The sequence below is a fragment of the Neovison vison genome, chromosome 10, assembly GCF_020171115.1.
Source record: "Neovison vison isolate M4711 chromosome 10, ASM_NN_V1, whole genome shotgun sequence".
NCBI lineage: Eukaryota > Metazoa > Chordata > Mammalia > Carnivora > Mustelidae > Neogale > Neogale vison.
In genome coordinates, this window is record NC_058100.1 from 22,764,784 (window position 1) to 22,776,292 (window position 11,509).

The 11,509-nt window shown below is 36.3% G+C and overlaps 1 long non-coding RNA gene across 1 annotated transcript in view; it reads right to left on the minus strand.

The window, feature by feature from the left end:
* The window catches only part of LOC122918109, a 44,501-nt gene extending 35,422 nt beyond the window's left edge, over positions 1-9,079 (minus strand). Inside the window, exons 1-2 of the long non-coding RNA XR_006386555.1 lie at positions 9,003-9,079; positions 6,913-6,999 (exon numbers count right to left, since the gene is read on the minus strand). This is a non-coding gene — a long non-coding RNA (uncharacterized LOC122918109). The remainder of the gene's footprint in view (positions 1-6,912; positions 7,000-9,002) is intronic.
* Between the last annotated feature and the right edge of the window lie 2,430 nt (positions 9,080-11,509).

Genomic DNA, 11,509 nt, shown 5'->3' on the forward strand with positions numbered 1-11,509 from the left:
AGGCTAGGGACCTAATCAATATGGACATTGGTAATATTTCAGATCTAGAGTTCAGAATGATAGTTCTCAAGGTGCTAGCTGGGCTTGAAAAAGACATGGAAGATATTAGAGAAATCCTGTCCAGAGAAATAAAAACCCTTTCTGGAGAAATAAAAGAAGTAAAATCTAACCAAGCTGAAATTAAAAAAGCTATTAATGAAGTGCAATAAAGAATGGAGGCTCTTACATCTAGGATGAATGAGGCAGAAGAGAGAATTACTGATATAGAAGATTAAATGAGAGAGAATAAAGAAGCTGAGTGAAAGAGAGACAAACAACTCCTGGACCATGAGGGAAGAATTCGAGAGATAAATGATACCACAAGACAAAACAATATTAGAATAATTGGGATTCCAGAAGAAGAAGAAAGAAAGGGGGGGGCAGAAGGTATATTGGACAAATTATTGGAGAGAATTTCCCTAATATGGTAAAGGGAACAAGCATCAAAATCCAGGAGGTGCAGAGAAACCCCCTCAAAATAAAAAAAAATAGGTCCACAGGGCGCCTGGGTGGCTCAGTGGGTTAAAGCCTCTGCCTTCAGCTCAGGTCATGATTGCAGGGTCCCGGGATTGAGTCCCACATTGGGCTCTCTGCTCAGCAGGGAACCTGCTTCCTCCTCTCTCTCTCTCTCTGCCTGCCTCTCTGCCTACTTGTGATCTGTCTGTCAAATAAATAAATAAATAAAAATCTTAAAAAAAAAATAGGTCCACACCATATCATCTAATAGTAAAATTTACAAGTCTTAGTGACAAAGAGAAAATCCTGGGACAAGGTAGTCTGTAACATACAATGGTAAAAAATATTAGATTGGCAGCAGACTTATCCACAGAAACCTGACAGGCCAGAAAGAACTGGCATGATATATGCAGAGCACTAAAAGAGAAAAATATGCAGCCAAGAATGCTATATCCAGGTAGGCTATCATTGAATAGAAGGTGAGATAAAATGCTTCTAGGACAAACAGAAACCAGAAGAATTTGTAAACACCAAACCAACTCTACAGAAATATTGAAAGGGATCCTCTGAGCAAAGAGAAAGCCTAGAAGAAGCAGACCAGAAAGGAACAGAGACAATATACAGTAACAGTCACCTTACAGGCAATACAATGGCACTAAATTCATATCTCTCAATGGTTACCCTGAATGTAAATGGGCTAAATGCCCCAATCAAAAGACACAGGGTCTCAGAATGGATTAAAAAAAAAAAAAATCCATCAATATGCTATCTACAAAAACTCATTTTAGACCCAAAGACACCTCCAGATTTAAAGTGAGGGGTGGAAAACAATTTACCATGCTAATGGATATCAAAAGAAAGCTGGGGTAGCAATCCTTACATCAGATAAATTAGATTTTTAAGCCAAAGGCTATAATAAGATATGATGAAGGATACCTTATCATACTCAAAGGGTCTGTCCAACAAGAAGATCTAACAATTTTAAATATTTATGCCCCTAATATGGAAGCAGCCAATGATATAAAGCAATGAATAACAAAATCAAAGAAACACATTGACAATAATGCAATAATAGTAGGGGACTTTAGCACTGCCCTCACTGAAATGAACAGATCATCCAAGCAGAAGATCAACAAGAAAATAAAGGCCTTACATAACACACTGGATCACATGACATCACAGATATATTCAGAATATTCTATCCCAAAACAACAGAATATACATTATTCTCTAGTGCACATGGAATTTTCTCCAGAATAGAGCACATCCTGGGTCACAAATCAGGTTTCCACTGGTACCAAAAGATTGGGATCATTCCCTGCAGATTTTCAGACCACAATGCTCTGAAGCTAGAACTCAACCACAAGAGGAAATTTGGAAAGAACCCAAATATATGGAAGCTAAAGAGCATCCTACTAAAGAATGAATACAGTCAACCAGGAGATTAAAGAATTGAAAAAATTCATGGAAACAAATGATAATGAAAGCACAACTGTTCAAAATCTGTGGGATACAGCAAAGTAGTCCTGAGAGAAAATATGTTGCAATCACAAGAAACAAGAAAGTTCTCAAATACACAACCTAACCCTACACCTGGTTAGCTGGAGAAAGAATAAGAAAGAAAGCCTAAACCCAGCAGGAGTCTTATCAAAAAGAAAAGAGAAAGGACCTAAATAAATACAATTATGAATGAAAGAGGAGAGATCACAACCAACACTAAATAAATACAAACAATTATAAAAACATATTATGAGCAACTATATGCCAGCAAATTTGACAATCTGGAAGAAGTGGATACATTCCTAGAGACATATATACTACCAAAACTGAACGACGAAGAAATGGAAAACCTGAACATACCCATAACCAGTAAGGAGATTGAAGCAGTTATCAAAAATCTCCCAACAAACAAGAGCCCAGGGTCAGATGGCTTCCCAGGGGAATTCTACCAAACATTTAAAGAAGAATTAGTTCCTATTCTTCTGAAACTGTTCCAAAAAATAGAAATGGAAGGAAAACTTCCAAACTCATTTTATGAAGCCAGGATTACCCTGATCTCAAAACCGGACAAAGACACCATCAAAAAGGAGAATTACAGACCAATATCCCTGATGAACACAGATGCAAAAATTCTCAACAAAATACTAGCCAATAAGAGCCAACAGTACGTTAAAAGGATTATTCACCATTACCATGGGGGATTTATTCCTGGGTTTCAAGTTTGGTTCAACAACTGCAAATCAATCAATGTGATACAATACATTAATAAAAGAAAGAATAAGAACCATAGGGTACTTTCAATAGATGCAGAAAAACCAAATGACAAAATACAGCATCTTTTCTTGAGCAGAACTCTTCACAGTATAGGGATAGAGGGCACATACCTCAATATCATCAAAGCCATCTATGAAAAACCCACAGCAAATGTTATTCTCAATGGAGAAAAACTGAGAGCTTTTCCACTAAGGTCAGGAAGATGGTGGGGATGTCTATTATCACACTGCTATTCAACATAGTACTAGAAGTCCTAGCCTCAGCAATCAGACACCAAAAAGAAATTAAAGACATCCAAATCAGCAAAGAAGTCAAACTATCACTCTTTACAGATGGTATGATACTTTATGTGGAAAATCTGAGAGACTCCATTCCAAATCTACTAGAACTTGTACAGGAATTCTGTAAAGTGTCAGGATATAAAATCAATGCATAGAAATCAGTTGCATTTCTTTCTTTCTTTTAAAGATTTTATTTATTTATTTGAGAGAGAGAGAGCATGAGAGGAGAGAGGTCAGCAGGAGAAGCAGACTCCCTGCTGAGCAGGAAGTCTGATGTGGGACTCGATCCTATGAGTCCAGGATCATGACCTGAGCCGAAGGCAATCGCTCAACCAACTGAGCCACCCAGGCGCCCCTCAGTTGCATTTCTATACATACACAACAAGACAGAAGAAAGAGAAGTTAAGGAGTCAATCCCATTTACAATTATACCCCAAACCATAAGATACCAAGTAATAAACCTAACCAAAGAGGCACAGAATCTGTACTCAGAAAACTATAAAGTACTCATGAAATAAATTGAGGAAGACATAAAGAAATGGAAAAATGTTCCATGCTCATGGATTAGAAGAGAAAATATTGTGAAAATGTCTATACTACCTAAAACAATCTACACATTTAATGCAATCCCTAAAATTCCCATCCATTTTTTTCAAAGAAATGGAACAAATAATTCTAAAATTTACATGGAACCAGAAAAAAACTCAAATAGCCAGAGGATTGTTGAAAAAGAAAGCCAAAGTTGGTGGCATCACAATTCCAGACTTCAAGTTCTATTACAAAGCTGTCACCATCAAGGCAGAATGGTACTGGCACAAAAACAGACACATAGATCACTTGAACAGAATGGAGAGCCCAGAAATAGACCTTCAACTCTATGGTCAACTAATCTTTGACGAATTAGGAAAGAATGTCCAATGGAAAAAAGACACTCTCTTCAACAAATGGTATTGGGAAAATTGGACAGCCACATGCAGAAAAATGAAATTGGACCATTTCCTTACACCACACACAAAAATAGACTCCAAATGGGTGAAAGACCTCAATGTGAGAAAGGAATCCATCAATATCTTTGAGGAGAATGCAGGCAGCAACCTCCTCGACCTCAGCTGCAGCAACTTCTTCCTAGAAACATCACCAAATGCAAGGGAAGCAAGGGCAAAAATGAACTATTGGGACTTCAAGATCAAAAGCTTTTGCACAGCAAAGAAAACAGTCAACAAAACCAAAAGACAACTGACAGAATGGGAGAAGATATTTGCAAACAACATATCAGATAAAGGGCTAGTATCCAAAATCTATAAGGAACTTATCAAACTCAACACCCAAAGAAAAAATAATCCAATCAAGAAATGGGCAGAGGACATGAACAGGCATTTCTGCAAAGAAGACATCTAGATGGCCAAAAGACACATGAAAAAGTGTTCCATATCACTCAACATCAGAGAAATACAAATCAAAACCACAATGAGACACAACCTCACACCAGTCAGAATGGCTAAAATTAACAAGTCAGGAAATGACAGATGCTGGAGGGATGCAGAGAAAGGGGAACCCTCTTACACTGTTGGTGGGAATGCAAGCTGGTGCAGCCACTCTGAAAAACAATATGGAGGTTCCTCAAAAAGTTGAAAATAGAGCTATCTTATGACTCAGCAATTGCACTGCTGGGTATTTACCCTAAAGATGCAAATATAGTGATCTGAAGGACCATGTGTACCTGTATGTTTATAGCAGCAACGTCCACAATAACCAAAATATGGAAAAAAACCTAGATTTCCATCAGGAGATGAATGGATAAAGAAAAAGTGGTATATATACAATGGAATACTATGCAGCCATCAAAAGAAATGAAATCTTGCCATTTGCAACGACATGGATGGAACTAGAGAGTATTATGCTGAGCTAAATGAGTCAATCAGAGAAAGACAATTATCATACGATGTCCTTGATATGAGGGATTTGAGAGGCAACGTGGGGGGTTTGGTGTGTAGGGAAGGAAAGAGAGGAATAAGATGGGATCGGGAGGGAGACAAACTATAAGAGACTCTTAATCTCACAAAACAAACTAAGGGTTGTGGAGGGGTGGGTAGGGAGAGGGTTGTTAAGTTATGGATATTGGGAATGGTGTGTGCTATGGTGAGTGCTGTGAAGTATGTAAGTCTGATGATTCACAGACCTGTACCCCTGGGGCTAATAATACATTATATGTTAATAAGAAAAAATACTTCTCAGAAGAAAAAAAAAGTGTAACATTTAGGTATTTTGAGATTTTTATAAATTTCACTTTCATTGTCTATAAGATTATGTCCCTTTGTTTGAGAAAATTAAATACTTATGACCTATTACTTATATAAACAAAGGAAAATAAATGAAGGCACTGTGCCTTCAAATATGGATAATTTTTCAAGAGAATTTTTTTTAAGCTTTTATTTATTTGACAAAGAGAGAGATCACAAGTAGGCAGAGAGGGAGAGAGAGAGAGGAGGAAGCAGGCTCCCCGCCCAGCAGAGAGCCCGATGTGGGCTCGATCCCAGGACCCTGAGATCATGACCTGAGCCGAAGGCAGAGGTTTAACCCACCGAGCCACCCAGGTAGCCCCTAGAGAAGTTTCTTAAATAGGATTAGAGGAAATTCTGTAGATCCCCATGTTATTATAATGAAACAAGAAATGTAAGGTCAAAGGATAGGCACAATTTAACTTAGTACTTAGTGTCATTTGATTTCTGCTAACATGACTTACTTCTTTCAATGTGGAGTTGGAATTTGACACAAAATAATTCACTTCAACATTTATGGTAACATGGTAGCACTTTCTTTTTTTTTTTTAAAGATTATTTATTTATTCATTTGACAGAGAGAGAAATCACAAGTAGGCAGAAGTAGGCAGAGAGGCAGACAGATAGAGAGGGAGAAGCAGGCTCCCTGCTGGGCAGAGAGCCCGATGTGGGGCTCGATCCCAAGACCCGAGGTGAAGGCAGAGGCTTAACCCACTGAGCCACCCAGGCGCCCCATGGTAGCACTTTCTACTTCAAAGTAATATAGCTCAATACCTAAAATAACAATTTTATGATTTTATCTTATGCCAATCTTTATTAATTAGTTCTAAAAAGTAGTGTTTACATCATAGAACTCATAATTTCTATTTTATGTTTCCTTTTTTTCCTCATGATTTACCTTATAAAATAATTTTATAGGGCCCCCGTTCCTATAAGTCACAAATAGTTCATATAAACTTGTAAATGCATTTATTGAGAAATTCAAAATAGCTCCATCTGATAATTATAATACTAAAAGTAAAAGTAAAGTATATCAGTTACTTTATCACTTCCAAGAAATTACACAGTATTGAGTAAACCAATACAATAATTTATTGATTAAAGGGTAGAAATTTCCAGTTTCAAGATCAATAAGTTTTGGGGATTTAATGTACAGCATGGTGACAATAGTTAACAATACCTGTGTTGTACATGTGAAAGTTGCTAAGAGAGTAGGTTTTAGAAGTTCTCACCATGGGGGGAAAAAGAAAGATAACCATATGAGGTGATGGATATGTCAAGTAACCTTATTGTGTTAATCATTTCAATTTATATATATAGTAAACACCCACACATGCATACACATATATATCTATATATCACATATATATATCTTAAACTTAAACAATCTTATATGCCAATTATATATCAATAAAGGTGGGGGGGAGAATTGGACATATGGGGCAAGATCTGTAGAAAAACTCTTCTCACAAACTCTGAAAAATGTTCAAAAATGGGGTGGGCAATAAAATTGAAGAGATTGTGCTTGATGTTAGGTTTCCTTAACAGGGAAGTGGTTTTTTTTTAAGTACAAGCTGACTTACATTTAGCTTGGTGACATGCGACAGGCTCCTGGGGCAGCCTTCATCTTGTGGGTCTTGATACATGAATTAACTTTATCAAATGTGTTCCTGTTAAAATTAGGGATGAGAGGAGGATTTAGGAGCAGGATTTGAGGAGCAGTTTCAATAATCTTGAATTTATCATGCTAATTCCCAATTTTAATATCTTAGGTGAGAAAATTTTGAAAAGATTTATCAAAGTGTTAACATGTTACATCTTTCAATATCTTTTTATATGGAAGTATAATCTCAGTGACATTGTTGTAACTACTTAGGCATGATTTAGCTTCACTAAAGTCACATCACTGAGAATTGCAATGCCTGTAATGTGGAGGCCTAGGCTTTGTTATAATGCTCAAAAAACATATAACATAGATAAAATATAATAAAAATGTCTGTTGAAGTGCATGCCTGGAATTTAGAAAAGATGAAGAAATTCCCATATTTCAGAAGAAAATAAAGAGCTGAAAATCATAGCTCTGACTCATGAGCTAATGATTCTTCAACTACCCTGGGGAGTTGCTGGATCCAGCGTAATGGCTTGGATTTTACTGCCCACATGAAACTGGGGCAAAGGTTTTGAGAGTAAATCTAGAATTGTTTACAGTACTAAAATATCATTCTAGGGTAAGTTAAAAAATAAGGTCTTGGTTCTTAATAACCACCGTTGGTATTTGAAGGAAATATTTAAAGATATTATTAATGGAAAAAATATGTAGGGGTGGAATGCAGTTAGGGATATTGAGAAAAAAGGGTGAGAGCAAATACATTGACCAAAATCAATAATGATAATGATTATTTGGAGGTTGCAATGTAACGATTACTTGGAGGTTAAAAACAGATGTAAATAAGTAGCAGTAAAACATAGGTTTGGAAGCAGTAACTAGAAGAACAAGCTTTTAAGAGCTGTGCATTATTCAAGAGATACTCTAATGGAGCTTAAATCTCCCAGCTCTATCTTGCATCATATTCTATTGATATATCTCAAACCCAGCTGTTCTTCCTTCAAGTTCTTTTAAAATACCTTACTTTCTTCTATTCTAATGGACTTTACACATAATATTTATACTGCCTAAAATATATTATCCCATTCTGTTACTAAATACTTTCTCTTCATCTTTCAGATCCATTATTTTTCAAAAAAACTTTCACTGATGCCATCAACCAGATGTGATGCAATATTGGGTTATTGTTAAGAACTCAGGCTCTGGCCCCAAACATATGGAATTTGTTTCTAGTTAAGCCACTTACTCACTTTGTGGCCTTGGGTAAATACATTAACATTTCTGCATTTTAGTTTTTTTTCACATATGGTTGTTCTGAGGATAAAAAAGCTAATACATCTAAAATGTTTTGAACAGGGGCACCTGGGTGGCTCAGTGGGTTAAAAAGCCTCTGCTTTTGGCTCAGGTCATGATCCCAAAGTCCTGGGATCAAGCTCTCTGCTCAGCAAGAAGCCTGCTTCCCCCTCTCTCTCTGCCTGCCTCTCTGCCTACTTGTGATCTCTCTCTGTCAAATAAATAAATAAAATCTTTAAAAATAAATAAATAAAATATTTTTTAAAATCTTAAAAAAATAAAAATAAAATGTTTTGAATAGTGTTGGAAACACAGTTAAAACTAAATCATAGTTATTATTATTATTACATACCAAATGTCTTTATACTGAGATCACAATGAGCTCTTCCTCTTGTAACATCTAAAAGAGTTATAAATGTAATTCTTTTGTTGGATAATTTGATTTCTCTCTACCTTGCTCACCCACATTCAACCTCCATGAAGGCAGACATTATGGATGTTCTGGGTCAACCTTTTATCACTGCATGTAACATGAAAGAAGATCCAGTTAAAGGATTCAGTTGGTTCGTGAACAAATTAATTGTCTTTTTCTTAATATTTTCTATCATTATTTAGACATTTAGAAACTGAGGCTGTGACTAGGAATAAAAACTATAGTTTATTGTAGAGCCATAAAATGCAGACCTGGACTACCTCTGCATATATCATAGATGTGGATGAGGGAGCCCTGCACACAGTGATGTCATGTGGAGAGTTCTGAGCCGTCACACTTACCCAGTTGGACACAATGGATGGGAGGCTAATGCTCTGTGTTCCTAATGTCTTCCTAGGGATGGTTGATGATGAAACCTAAAATGGAGGAAAATTAAGGAACATGAGAGTGGGATTTTTTTTTCAATTGGATATTCTCCTTGCATTCCAAAAGACTTATATTATGAGATGCTGCAGAGCCACCTTGAAATGTGTCTACCACAAGGACAATGGATGAGAAGGAACTAGCAGACAAAATCTTCCCCTTTCCTATCAGTATGTTCTAACACAAAGAAAACTCTTTTATGCCTATCCAAAGAAGCTTCTTGAAAGGTACTTGTTAAGAAGCCGTTGGCCAGTTCTGTATAGCATTTCTAATTTTTCATCTTTTTCTTCCTTGTCTCCAGTCCCCTTACTTCTTAATTCTCTTTTTTTTTTCAGATATGTCTTCTGAACATATTAAAACTTTAAAAAAAAAAAAAAAAAAAACACAAGCAAAAGACAGTTGGTTGCCCAGTAACAGAGTGCTCTGAATGCCAGAGAGCCTCAATGACAGCGTTAAAGGAGATGCGCATCTCCTGCAGCTGTGGGGCTGACTTTGCCAAAAATCATGCTTAGAAACTGATAATGAGGGTGACAGAACTGCAAATGAGACAAAATTTTCAGTCAAAATATCCTCCTATGTGTAAGTCAGAGCCTTCATAGGGGACCCGTAGGTCACTGAAACACAGCATGGCAATGATCAAAAGCATTTGAATCCCCAAATTCACCTGAATGTTACTAGCTAGCAGAAGTGGTCCCCGCTGCCTTTGTAGAGGAAAAGAGACAACTCATGCCAGGAAAAATATAAAGCCAAGCTATTTCAAGGTGTTTACTTTCCTCCTCTCCTCCACGAACATTACTCCTGTCTGTTTCCAGCCAGCAGTTTTAACTAAAGGCCACGCAGAGAAGAGCAATTCCTGTTCCAGAAACACATACCTTACACACTAAAGGAAGTGCAGGACCTGGCTACTGTTTAGCCTAAAGAACTGAAACTGTGTATTTTGATGGTATCGGATTGGAGGGGTGACGGGATATAAAGTGATAAGGGAAGAATTTGTTGATAGGAATTTTTTGGCCGTGATTCAAAATTCAGTGTTGTAGTGAAATACCTTGAGTGGCTCTAATTGTGGAAAAAACAAACAAACAAACAAAAAAACAGATAAAAGTTGTATCCCGACATTCACAAATTTATTCAACAAATTAATGACCACATCCTACATGCCAGTCATTGCTTAAGACACAGGGCAATATTATCAAATTGATAAAATTTGCCCTCAGGGAGCTTACATTGTAGAAAGAGAGAGTAGAAAATAAACAATATGCACAATGAATGAGTGCATTGTATTTTTATAAGGCTATTAGTATTATAACATTAAGACAGAGTCAGGTCCACTGGGAGTGCTAAGGGGAAGGCTTGTAAATTCAAATGAGGTTGTGAAGACAGTAATCTGAAATGAACATCTGAGGAAAATCTTGAATGCAATGAAGGAGTTAAACAATGAATATCTGGAAATTTTTTTTTCTATGAAGAAGTAAAAGTAAAAATGAGTAAAAACACACTAAGCTTGGAGTACATCCTCCTTGGTAAAGGAACAGCAAGAAGGCCAGAGAGCCTGGAGCGGAGTTAGCAAAAGAGAGAAAAAAGGGAAGATAGGGTCAGACAGTTAATGGAGCCAGGCCAGGTGGGGCCAGTTCTTTGTCATAATTTTGCTTTGACTCAGCATTAAAAGGACCGCTCTATGGAGGGTTCTAAGAAGGGAAGTGACTTATCTTATACTTTGAAAGGAATCAATTCAGCGACTATGTTATAATGGATAATGTGCTATGGGGAAAAAAGTGGGCAGGGAGGTTAAAGTGAGACCAGTTAGAATTTTATCATAGGAAACCAGGTGAGACATGATGATAGCTTGAGTCTACAGGTAAAAGAAGATAGCTAGAATGTTAAAAGGCATACAAATAATTTTTCTCCATTGTATATTTTCTCAATACAAAAAATATGTAAAAGTAATGGAATAATAGCTTCAAAATATTTGAAAGCTATTCTAGTATCGTACACTATATGAAATTATCAACTAAAAATTAAGTAAAATTTAACATTTTCATACAAACAAGAGTTGAGAAATTTATTAACAGTAGACAATTGCTAAGGAAACTTCTAAAGAATGAACTTCAGATAGAAATAAAAATTCTACAATAAAGGTCTCAACTGGAAGAATTAGTGTTGAAAAAATACAATCATGTTGGTAAATCAAAACTGTTTTTGTGTGTATGAAACAATCATTGTATCTGATACTTGGCTTTACAAGTCATTGTAGAACTAAAGTGAAAAAAATGTCAGGAGGAATATTTGAGTTAACAAATCCTGGGTTTCTTATATAATGTGGAGAAGGTTACTAACATTTTAACATAATATACATCATAAGTAAAAAATACATAATATACATCATAAGGTAAAAAAACAATGGATATAATATCCAAAATAGTAGCAT